The sequence below is a fragment of the Rutidosis leptorrhynchoides genome, chromosome 11, assembly GCF_046630445.1.
Source record: "Rutidosis leptorrhynchoides isolate AG116_Rl617_1_P2 chromosome 11, CSIRO_AGI_Rlap_v1, whole genome shotgun sequence".
Classification (NCBI taxonomy): Eukaryota; Viridiplantae; Streptophyta; class Magnoliopsida; order Asterales; family Asteraceae; genus Rutidosis; species Rutidosis leptorrhynchoides.
In genome coordinates, this window is record NC_092343.1 from 122,402,774 (window position 1) to 122,416,516 (window position 13,743).

The following is a 13,743-nucleotide window of genomic DNA, read 5'->3' on the forward strand; positions in this document are numbered from 1 at the left end:
AATTTCATATTTGGATTTTGACCTATAAGAATCCAACAAGTGGCATAATGAAGAAAACATTGGACAAAATAAAATTTGTTAGAAACAAACAAATTAACTATGAGAAAATTTTTTTTAAGAATCCACGCTAACTGTTCCTAGCTAACTGATTACATTTTATTTATCGCAATTTATATTCTCGCAATTTTATTTATCGTTATTTAATTTCTGTTATTTATTTTACGCACTTAAATATCGGGACACATATACAATGTTTTGACATATCATATCGACGCATCTATATATATTATTTGGAATAACCATAGACACTCTATATGCAGTAATGCTTGAGTTAGCTATACAGAGTTGAGGTTGATTCTACAATAATATATATACTTTTAGTTGTGATCGAGTCTGAGACATGTATACAATGGGTCACGATACGTATTAATTAATTTGAATATTATAAACTATATATGAATTATTGAATTAGTAACTGTGGACTGCTAACTATGGACTACCAATATTGGACAATTAAAATGAATTAAAATATTGATTATAACATATGAAACTAAACAATTCTTCAAGTTTGCCACTTGATTTCATCTTAAACCTCATTTATATCTTGACGATTACAATCTGCGTTCAAACCTTTCATGATTCTTAAAAACACCTCAATCGAGAGAATGAACCAACCGCACTTCATCTATGGAAGAAAGATTTAAGCAATAATCATGCACCTGGAAAACTCTCGAAAACTAAGTAAAAGTTTAACACGAATCCGTATCAGATCTTGTAAGCATTATTATTATCCAAAATAACTTAGTAATCCCTTTCCAAAGTAGCCAAATTTGTCACAGCTTCAGCAAATCAATTTTGAATTTTCATTCGAATAAACTCTATTATAACTTTGATATATGAGTTCGCCCTTCGTCATCGTTACCGGAGAACCGTTTATATCCCACCACATTAGCAGTAAACTTACGAGCAACTTCATTACTCATTGGCTTAAGTCTCTCCGAAGAACCATTATATTTGTTCGTTAAAACCTATTCATATACTCATCTACATCTTATAACGAGAATTGCCATACTAATTACCGAGAATTAGCAACCAGTACTTTAGAAACTCGCAGCATGTCTACACCAACAGTTATATGTATAACATTTACCTCTCAGAATCATGATCTTCCATTCTGAAATTCTAAAAAGCACCAAGTCTACGAATCGATACTCTAAATGTTGAAAAAGTTGAATGAAGCAGCAAAAACGGTAAACGACCTTAACCGTCAGAAGTTTGATGATAAAGGATAGTATGTTGGCAAAGTTCAGAAAAGTTGGAACTGAATGACGGATTGAGCAAACTATAAAGGAGACTATGGACAAATCACAAGGACTAAACTTGTACATAAAGAATCCTGATGATTCTGTTTTCGATGAAATCTTTAGTGAATACCTTGCTCCTTAACCGCTCTAAATCGTCATGAATGAATTTCTTCATCACAATTTGATTCTGAAATTCTAAGATACCATCGTATCTTTCATTATGAATATCCTCAATATTTCTAAAGATATCTTCATAAATATTCTCGTCCGATATTAATTATCTCTGCTCTATCTGTGTTATATCATAAAAGAAACTGTTCTAGTTTCTAAAATTCTGAAAAATTCGAATTTGAATTATGAATGATTTTGAAGTAGTGTTGGGAACTGAAGCATGAGTTAGTATAATATAATGACACTTGATCAACGTGATTATATTACAGTAAGTCATGCTGAGTTTCTAATGGAACGTGATGATTCACAGACCATAACGTCATCATGTGCCATGTCACATGACTCTTACATTCTACTAAATTTATAAACATATCAAGAACATAATTTCTTGATAGTTCTATCTTTCTCTTGAATTCTAGTAATTTAACCAATCAAGATCGTGCTATTACAAATTCTATGTTAAAAAATTAGTCATGTTCATTCGAAACTCCATACCTACGAATTCTGGACTATTACTTGCTTTATTTAAAGCCGGGAAGAGAAAACAAAATCATGGAGCTCCAAAATATAAGGGAGAATATAAAGCCCAATAACAACGCATAAATTACAAACCGTGTATATCAATGTTTATCGCAACATAAAGACACGGGAAAATTAAAAAAACTATAACCCCAAAGGCGAAGTAGAAGAAAACATATTCCTCCGGTGGAAGTTGGAAAAGGAGAATGATTGTTGCGATAGTAAGGATAAGGACAAGGATCAGAACTGGATTACGCATTTTCACAATCTTTTGAATTTGGGAATTGAGTATAGAAATGGTGAAAATTAATGGAACGGAAAAGGTAAATTTATAATAGAAAGATCAGACGTAGTAATCGGGACAGATCATCGCATTTAATTAAAGAGATCCTAATTTCCTTAAATCTCGAAGAAATCAGATCTTATAGATTTCGAAGATTTTCTTTTAAATCCCTTGAATTCCGGAATTCAACCATGACTAGTCAAAAGTTATGACAAAACTTATTTTCCTAATTCCACTATTTTGTGATAGCTTCACTCGTACTTTTCACATAAGCGATTTGTTTTATCCATATCACTCATCGATGATAAAACTCTAAATTCCAGCTCATATGTGAAGGTATTTCGTATGCCCGAGAGACATATTAAATTAATGTGGCTAATGTGTTATGATCCAAGTCGGGTCATACCCAATAACAAACTTACCGACACTTTATTCGTATTTAATTTTAGCGGTTGGATCGTTGATTAAATACACGACACTTGAACTTTAAGGAAAAGGTTTCTTAAATAATGTTACTTGATATGTTTATATATAAGTTATGAAATAACTTATATAACAAGGATTTAATTATTTATAGGTTAAATAATTAAGTTATGTCACATTTTATAAAATTGGTTTTATAAAATATACATAACAAATAATATACATGTTTATATAATGTGTTTTATAAAATTAAGTTTTATAAAAACTGATTTTATAAAATCAGTTTTTTTTATATAATGTATATTATAAAATGATCCTTGTAGTGGCATTGGGAGTTCAAGAAGCATGCTAGAGATTCCATTTGATGCCCATGCTTTCCCAATTCCTATAACATGCATCTTGACTCACTTTGGGACCTAGAGAAGCAATTTACATATCAAAAACTGCACAAAAACTTCTCCCATTCTGCTGTCCAAAACCGTGGGGTATTTGCAGCTCAAAGGAGTTCATAATTTGGTTTTTATAAGCTCTATTCAAGTGTGATTAAATCTTAACCAAAGTACTAAGTGTTGGTTACAAGTTTGGGGTATTATCTCTTGAGGTTCCATAGTTTTGGAACTAGTATTCATCATCATCTTTCTTGGTACTTGCTGTCCAGATTTTAAGGTTCAAATAAAGTAGTTTTCTAGCTTGGTTAGTAAGGTTATAAGGTACCAAAGTCTAGCCAAGGTTAAGGGTGATATTGGAGAAGCATAAGCTTGGTGTTTTCATCTTCAAATTCATCATTCTTGGAAGTAAATAACCTCCTAACTTGGAGAAGGTATAACTTCTAAATTACTATCTTGTAGTTTGTAAGCATATTATTTCACAACTTGATCCATGGGATTTAACTTTAAAATGGTTTAAAGATTAACAAGTTAAAATGTAACTAACATGCTTCCGCTTTGATATGTTTCTTAAAAGGTTTTAAGTATCATGAAACTTGTTAAATCCCAACAATGGTATCTAGAGCCGAAGTTGTTGAAATATGCTTCGAGATGGTTATTAAACCCACTATAATTTTGCATTCTATGAACATGCATGAAGTAGAATGTAAAATTTTCGGTTTTAGGTGGTTGTCATTTTGGCCAAAATCACTTGTGATTCTGATTCTGTACTGCAAATCACTTGTGATTCTGTACTGCCAATCACTTGTGATTCTGTGTTGCCGATCACTTGTGATTCTGTATTGCCAATCACTTGTGATTCTGTGTTGCAGATCACTTGTGATTCTGTGTTGCCGATCACTTGTGATTCTGTATTGCCAATCACTTGTGATTCTGTGTTTCCAATCACTTGTGATTCTGTATTGCCTATCACTTATGTTGATGATGTTCCCAATCTAAGCCTTGACCTTGTGTTTGGTTGCATGCATGGTTGATTGATATTTATTCAATTGGTTTGTAATAATATTTATTCATTTGGCATGTAATAATTCATTTGGTTATGTAATTTATTTTATATTTGGTATGTAAAATAGATTAGGTTGTATTTTCATTTTTTAGAGAAAAATGTATTAGGATATATTTTTTTGTAAAAGATGAAGATGCAAGATGAAGAACACAAGAAGAAGCATTTGGATGCAAGATTGAGTGGGAGATTTTGAAATCTCTAACTTTGAGTTATAACCCCTTAACCGGTGGCATTTGTTTTCGGCTAAACAAATGCCTACCAAAATGGCTAGATTGTGAACATCTTTGTTTTGCATGCGTGGTTGTTTTAATTTCTTGTATGATTGTGGATTGTGTGTTTGTATGCTACAAGTTAATCACACAAGTTAACAACAAACAAAACTAAAATTTAATTGGTTAAATTAGACGTTATTAATCACATGCAAAACGACAATTTAAAATGGTTAAATTGAAATGGCTAAAAGGACATTAATAAACGGTTATTAAGATCATGATAAGGATCATATATATAAAATGGTTTACATCATGTAATTGGTTTAATTACAAGACATGAAAATGGATTTCATAAGTACCATACACTAAATGCATGTTGGTGTATAGCAAAATGTTTTCTTAAACTAGAATTTATGAAAACTTAAAATCCCTTTACAAATACAAGGTAAACAAGTTAAACGCCATCCTTTTGTGGGAACACTTGAACATAGTAGTGAACTCATAATGGGATAAAGGTCACCTAACCATTATGAACTAGCTAATATGCTTAAGGTAAAATTCGCACACTTGTGGGATAAAGGTCACCTAACCACTTGTATGTTAATTTTACATGTTTTCACAAGTAGGACGACTTGATTTGGGAATCATGAACTTAGGGTCACCGAAGCATGATGAACAAATAGGCGTTGATGGGATAAATATGCCATGCAAAAGGATTGCATGATCCCATAACTTAGAAGTTGCAAAAGGATTGCAATTGTCATATAATGACTACCTAGCTAAATCAAATGACGGGATAAAGGTCACCTAACCGAAATTTGGTTTACCGTTGGATTCTAATATTTAATAAGTCAATTAAAATAAGAGGGTATTGTTTATTAAATTTAAAATCGATACTTAAAAGAACTTTGTTGAATTTTGTAGATGTCCGCCAATAACAACAACAACATGCAAAACGCACCACTTAACCTAAACCACCTATCGTTAAGGTCTCTCTTAGAGAAAGACAAACTCAACCATACCAACTTTATGGATTGGTTCCGCAATCTTCGGATTGTCCTCAAACAAGAGGATAAAGCGTATGTACTTGAGGACCCCATTCCCGATCAACCGGATGAGAATGATGTGGAGGCAATGGCCTCTTACGATAAGTATTGCCACGACTCCCTTCAAGTCTCATGCTTAATGCTTGGGACTATGATACCCGAACTCCAAAAGGATTTCGAACATCATAGTTCATACGACATGATAACGCAATTGAAGGAGATGTTCCTTCAACAAGCGCGTGTCGAACGCTTCGAAACGGTTCGAGCGCTACATGCTTGTCGTATGGACGATACCCAATCGGTTTCATCTTATGTACTTAAGATGAAAAGCCTTATCGATCGTGCTAACCATCTTAACCTAAACATATCTAATGAGTTAGCCACCGATCTTATCCTTAACTCCCTATCAAAAAGGTTTGATCAATTTGTAATTAATTACAATATGAATGGGATGGATAAGAGCATAGGTGAGCTTCACGGTATGCTTAGAACGGCGGAAACTAGCATGGGTAAAAGGGCTTTACCCGTGTTAGCAATCGATCAAGGTGGGTCCAAAGGTAAGACCTCTAAGCCAAAGGTGGCTAAGAGAAAAGGACCCGCTTACCAAGGCAAAGGGAAGGGGAAGATGGTTACCCCAACCATCAACAAGGCTAAGAAGCAAAAGGTAGCCGAGAAGGCAAACCCCAAGGAAGACCCATGTTTCGGTTGCGGTGAAATGGGTCATTGGAAACGAAACTGTCCGATCTATCTTAAGGAGTTGAAGGATAAGAGGGATGCAGGGCAAACCTCAGGTAATATATATATGGTATATATAGAGCTTAGTATTACTTCTTCTAATACATGGGTATTAGACACTGGATGTGGAACTCACATTTGCAATTCATTGCAGGGGTTCAAAAGAAGTAGCAAGCAAACGGGAACATCAAGTCTCTACATGGGTAATGGAGCCAAAGTGCAAGTGAAGGCTCAAGGAGACTTTGTGTTAAAGCTTCCAAGTGGTTTGGAACTTATTTTGAAAGATGTTTTGTATGCACCCGATTTATGTCGAAACATTATTTCCATTTCCCGTTTGAAACAATGTGGTTTTAATCTTAATTTTGTTAATGATGATATCCATATTTATTTAGATAATGTATTCTATTTCAAGGCTTCGCCTTCAAATGGAATTTATGAATTGGTTCATGATGACGCATCATCGAGCTCTATATACCATACAAGCACCAAGAAACTCAAAAGGGATTTGAGTGATTCCTACTTATGGCATTGTCGCCTTGGTCACATAAACAAGAACCGAATGCATACACTTCAAAGGAATGGACTTTTGAAATCAAATGAAATGGATTCATTTGATGTATGCGAATCTTGTTTACAAGGCAAGATGACTAAAGCACCTTTCAAAGGGACTTATGAAAGGGCTAAAGATTTATTGGGATTAATACATTCGGATGTATGTGGACCCTTTAAACCCATAACTAGGAATGGTGAAAGATACTTTGTTACTTTCATTGATGACTTTAGTCGTTTCGGATATGTCTACTTATTAAGACACAAGGACGAAACGTTTGAAGCATTCAAAGAATATCAAAACGAAGTACAAAATCAACTCAATAGGACAATTAAGGTACTACGTACCGATAGAGGAGGTGAATACCTAAGCGATGCCTTCCAAGATCATCTTAGGAGTTGTGGGATTATCTCACAACTTACTCCACCCGGAACACCCCAACTTAATGGAGTTTCCGAAAGGAGGAACCGAACCCTAATGGATATGGTTCGATCTATGATGGCAAGAAGCTCGTTGCCTCTATCATTTTGGGGTTATTGTCTAAGCTCCGCGGCTCGTATTTTAAATATGGCCCCAACCAAGAAAGTGGAACGAACTCCTCACGAGATGTGGTTTGGTAAACCTCTATCTCTATCATACTTAAAGGTATGGGGATGTGAAGCTTATCCTAAGCGTTACGTCCCTAATAAGTTGAATGCTCGATCCACGAAGTGTATCTTTATAGGATATCCCAAGGATGATATGGGATACTATTTCTATGATCCATCCGAGCAGAATGTATTTATTGCTCGGAAGGCGGAATTCCTTGAAACTAAGTTCCTAATGGAAGGAAATAGTGAAAGGAAGATAGATCTTGAAGAGGTTCAAGATCAAGTAGATGATACACAATTGGTTGACACTAGCACTCAACATGAAAATGTTGATAGTGATCAAATGGATGATCAAAATACACAAGACATTCGTAGATCTGGTAGGATTAGCAATCCTCCTGAGAGATATGGGTTTCTCATAGATGGTTGCTATACGGTTGATTTGGATGAACCAACAAACTACCAAGATGCTTTATCAAGGATTGATAAAGATAAATGGCAGGAAGCCATGAACGCCGAGATGCAATCCATGTATGAAAACCAAGTGTGGGAACTTGTTGAGCAACCTCCTAGCTCTAAGCTAGTTGATTGCAAATGGCTTTTCAAAATGAAAACCGACATACATGGAAACTTGGATACATATAAAGCTAGACTTGTTGCAAAAGGTTTCACTCAAACTCAAGGGGTTGATTATGATGAAACTTTCTCGCCTGTGGCAATGCTAAAGTCTATTAGGATATTATTTGCCATTGCTGCTCACTACAACTATGAAATATGGCAAATGGATGTCAAAACCGCTTTCCTAAATGGATATCTTATGGAAGATGTCTATATGGTCCAGCCTGAAGGTTTTGTTGATCCAAAATATCCTAAAAGTGTATGCAAGTTAAAGAAGTCAATCTACGGATTGAAACAAGCATCTAGAATGTGGAATCATCGTTTTAATGAGGAAGCCGAGAAATTTGGCTTCATTAAAAATGGTGATGAAGCTTGTGTATATAAGAAAGCTAGTGGGAGTACTATCATGTTCCTTGTACTATATGTGGATGATATATTATTATTTGGGAATGATATTACCACAATGCAAGGAGTCAAAACTTGGCTAAAGAGTTGCTTCTCCATTAAGGATCTTGGAGATGCACAATACATATTGGGGATAGGGATCTATAGGAATAGATCCAAGAGATTGATAGGTTTAAGTCAAAGTACATACATTGATAAAATCTTGAAAAGGTTCAAGATGGAAAACTCTAAGAGAGGTTTGGTACCTATTCAAAAGGGAACCGTTCTCAGTTCATCTCAGTGTCCTGCCACGAAAGATGAACAAGAGAGAATGAAGAAAGTCCCATACGCATCTGCTATTGGGTCTATCATGTATGCAATGATATGTACTAGACCGGATGTGTCATGCGCTCTAAGCTTGACAAGTAGATACCAGAACAACCCAGGAAACAGTCATTGGATTGCTGTTAAAAGTATATTGAAATACCTTAGGAGAACTAAGGATATGTTTCTAATATATGGGTCTGGTGAGGAGGAACTCGCCGTAAAAGGTTACGTGGACGCGAGTTTCCAAACTGATCGAGATGACTCTCGATCACAATCCGGTTATGTCTTCATGTTAAATGGTGGTGCGGTCTCTTGGAAGAGTTCGAAACAGGAAGTTGTTGCGTTATCCACTACAGAGTCGGAGTACATTGCCGCCTCACTGGCAGCTCAGGAAGCTGCATGGATGAAGAAATTCATCGACGACTTAGGAGTGGTCCCTTCCATTCAGGACCCTCTTGAGATCTTTTGTGACAACGAGGGTGCGATTGCTCAAATCAAGGAACCTCGTGCTCATCAAAAGACTCGTCACATTGAGCGGAGATTCAACTACATCAGGGATGAGGTTGAAAAGGGAAAGATATGTATTCACAAAGTTCACACAGATCAAAATGTTGCGGATCCACTCACGAAGCTTTTACATGGGCCAAAACATGAGGGACATGTTTGTGCATTAGGGCTTCGATATTCTAGTGATTGGATATGATCTATTTTAAGTATTGTACCGGAACGAAATTATTCAAACTCATTAATATAACTATGGTGTTAATTTATTTGAGTTATGTTCCTATTTTGCATATTTCATCCATGAATAAGCAATTACTCTAAATTTCCGTAGTCGATCACATTTGTGGGAACAAGTGTGAGGTTTAGACTATTATGAACTCGGATTGGTATACATTCATAGGTTGAATGTGGGGCAAGGTTGCAACCAAGGTTCATAGATATTTGTGGGAAACAAATATTGGAAGACCCGCTCTCAAGAATTACTGTATAGAGCCTTTGTGGTTGATCACATGTAATCTTGAGTAAAGGCGAATATCATTGTATCCTCTGACCTGAGATACATATTGGGTTCGGATATTCACCAAGTACTGTGCCTTGATTCTTTCCTTCGCTATTCTGAAACATGGTAGTACATAAGGAAGAACTCAGGTATATTACAAAGTGTATATCTAGGACGTATGTAGTCAAGATGGAATTTGTCCCTCTTATTCGTTGAGAGTCAGATGTCTAAGGCCTGAAAAGGTAAATCTATAAGAGAGTGATCACTCTGTATCTCTTGGATTTAACATGACATCTATGATGAAAGGATATAATGAAAGATTCACCTACATATATCAGTTCGAGTAAGGAACTCGAAAAGGGATGATGTTATTGAATGGCACAAAGTCATAACATATTAGGGGTGATGGACGGTGTGTTAGGCTGTATCCATCACTTGCATTAATTTCTTATGTTTCTCGTGCAAGTGGGAGATTGAAGGTATTTCGTATGCCCGAGAGACATATTAAATTAATGTGGCTAATGTGTTATGATCCAAGTCGGGTCATACCCAATAACAAACTTACCGACACTTTATTCGTATTTAATTTTAGCGGTTGGATCGTTGATTAAATACACGACACTTGAACTTTAAGGAAAAGGTTTCTTAAATAATGTTACTTGATATGTTTATATATAAGTTATGAAATAACTTATATAACAAGGATTTAATTATTTATAGGTTAAATAATTAAGTTATGTCACATTTTATAAAATTGGTTTTATAAAATATACATAACAAATAATATACATGTTTATATAATGTGTTTTATAAAATTAAGTTTTATAAAAACTGATTTTATAAAATCAGTTTTTTTTTATATAATGTATATTATAAAATGATCCTTGTAGTGGCATTGGGAGTTCAAGAAGCATGCTAGAGATTCCATTTGATGCCCATGCTTTCCCAATTCCTATAACATGCATCTTGACTCACTTTGGGACCTAGAGAAGCAATTTACATATCAAAAACTGCACAAAAACTTCTCCCATTCTGCTGTCCAAAACCGTGGGGTATTTGCAGCTCAAAGGAGTTCATAATTTGGTTTTTATAAGCTCTATTCAAGTGTGATTAAATCCTAACCAAAGTACTAAGTGTTGGTTACAAGTTTGGGGTATTATCTCTTGAGGTTCCATAGTTTTGGAACTAGTATTCATCATCATCTTTCTTGGTACTTGCTGTCCAGATTTTAAGGTTCAAATAAAGTAGTTTTCTAGCTTGGTTAGTAAGGTTATAAGGTACCAAAGTCTAGCCAAGGTTAAGGGTGATATTGGAGAAGCATAAGCTTGGTGTTTTCATCTTCAAATTCATCATTCTTGGAAGTAAATAACCTCCTAACTTGGAGAAGGTATAACTTCTAAATTACTATCTTGTAGTTTGTAAGCATATTATTTCACAACTTGATCCATGGGATTTAACTTTAAAATGGTTTAAAGATTAACAAGTTAAAATGTAACTAACATGCTTCCGCTTTGATATGTTTCTTAAAAGGTTTTAAGTATCATGAAACTTGTTAAATCCCAACAATGGTATCTAGAGCCGAAGTTGTTGAAATATGCTTCGAGATGGTTATTAAACCCACTATAATTTTGCATTCTATGAACATGCATGAAGTAGAATGTAAAATTTTCGGTTTTAGGTGGTTGTCATTTTGGCCAAAATCACTTGTGATTCTGATTCTGTACTGCAAATCACTTGTGATTCTGTACTGCCAATCACTTGTGATTCTGTGTTGCCGATCACTTGTGATTCTGTATTGCCAATCACTTGTGATTCTGTGTTGCAGATCACTTGTGATTCTGTGTTGCCGATCACTTGTGATTCTGTATTGCCAATCACTTGTGATTCTGTGTTTCCAATCACTTGTGATTCTGTATTGCCTATCACTTATGTTGATGATGTTCCCAATCTAAGCCTTGACCTTGTGTTTGGTTGCATGCATGGTTGATTGATATTTATTCAATTGGTTTGTAATAATATTTATTCATTTGGCATGTAATAATTCATTTGGTTATGTAATTTATTTTATATTTGGTATGTAAAATAGATTAGGTTGTATTTTCATTTTTTAGAGAAAAATGTATTAGGATATATTTTTTTGTAAAAGATGAAGATGCAAGATGAAGAACACAAGAAGAAGCATTTGGATGCAAGATTGAGTGGGAGATTTTGAAATCTCTAACTTTGAGTTATAACCCCTTAACCGGTGGCATTTGTTTTCGGCTAAACAAATGCCTACCAAAATGGCTAGATTGTGAACATCTTTGTTTTGCATGCGTGGTTGTTTTAATTTCTTGTATGATTGTGGATTGTGTGTTTGTATGCTACAAGTTAATCACACAAGTTAACAACAAACAAAACTAAAATTTAATTGGTTAAATTAGACGTTATTAATCACATGCAAAACGACAATTTAAAATGGTTAAATTGAAATGGCTAAAAGGACATTAATAAACGGTTATTAAGATCATGATAAGGATCATATATATAAAATGGTTTACATCATGTAATTGGTTTAATTACAAGACATGAAAATGGATTTCATAAGTACCATACACTAAATGCATGTTGGTGTATAGCAAAATGTTTTCTTAAACTAGAATTTATGAAAACTTAAAATCCCTTTACAAATACAAGGTAAACAAGTTAAACGCCATCCTTTTGTGGGAACACTTGAACATAGTAGTGAACTCATAATGGGATAAAGGTCACCTAACCATTATGAACTAGCTAATATGCTTAAGGTAAAATTCGCACACTTGTGGGATAAAGGTCACCTAACCACTTGTATGTTAATTTTACATGTTTTCACAAGTAGGACGACTTGATTTGGGAATCATGAACTTAGGGTCACCGAAGCATGATGAACAAATAGGCGTTGATGGGATAAATATGCCATGCAAAAGGATTGCATGATCCCATAACTTAGAAGTTGCAAAAGGATTGCAATTGTCATATAATGACTACCTAGCTAAATCAAATGACGGGATAAAGGTCACCTAACCGAAATTTGGTTTACCGTTGGATTCTAATATTTAATAAGTCAATTAAAATAAGAGGGTATTGTTTATTAAATTTAAAATCGATACTTAAAAGAACTTTGTTGAATTTTGTAGATGTCCGCCAATAACAACAACAACATGCAAAACGCACCACTTAACCTAAACCACCTATCGTTAAGGTCTCTCTTAGAGAAAGACAAACTCAACCATACCAACTTTATGGATTGGTTCTGCAATCTTCGGATTGTCCTCAAACAAGAGGATAAAGCGTATGTACTTGAGGACCCCATTCCCGATCAACCGGATGAGAATGATGTGGAGGCAATGGCCTCTTACGATAAGTATTGCCACGACTCCCTTCAAGTCTCATGCTTAATGCTTGGGACTATGATACCCGAACTCCAAAAGGATTTCGAACATCATAGTTCATACGACATGATAACGCAATTGAAGGAGATGTTCCTTCAACAAGCGCGTGTCGAATTATGGTAAAGTTATTTAACAACTAGCACTACTTGATACTGTTTTTAAAAATGATGGATAACATCTTTTATTTACATACACATGCTTACATACACAATTACATTAACACAATGTATGTGTTTCTTGTTGAACCCGAATCATCACCACTCAACTTTCTTGCTTCCTCCTCCTCAACCAACGTAAACCACCATCCACAACATCGTGGAGATCATTACCTGCTGCATTTCTTTTTCATTCTTTCTGTTTCTTTCATGCGTACAACCGAAACCCATTTATTTATCAACACCCATTTCAAAACCTCGTCATCATGAAACCCATTTCAATTGAACTATTGTTACTATCTGTTTCTTTCTGTTTTCACGAACGCAACCACCACCTTTATATCTCTCCTATTTCTATTTTCTTTTAGAATCACCGCCACAATGTTACTGCTACACTACTATATATATTTTTGTTTGAAAGGACATCAACAATCCAGCGAATCATCAACTTCATATGTTAACTGCTCGTCTCCTATTTTGTTTTCATTTCTGTTGTTAACGGATACAACCACCAACAAAGATCCTTTAGTGGTTTTCTATTATCATGGAATTACATGATAA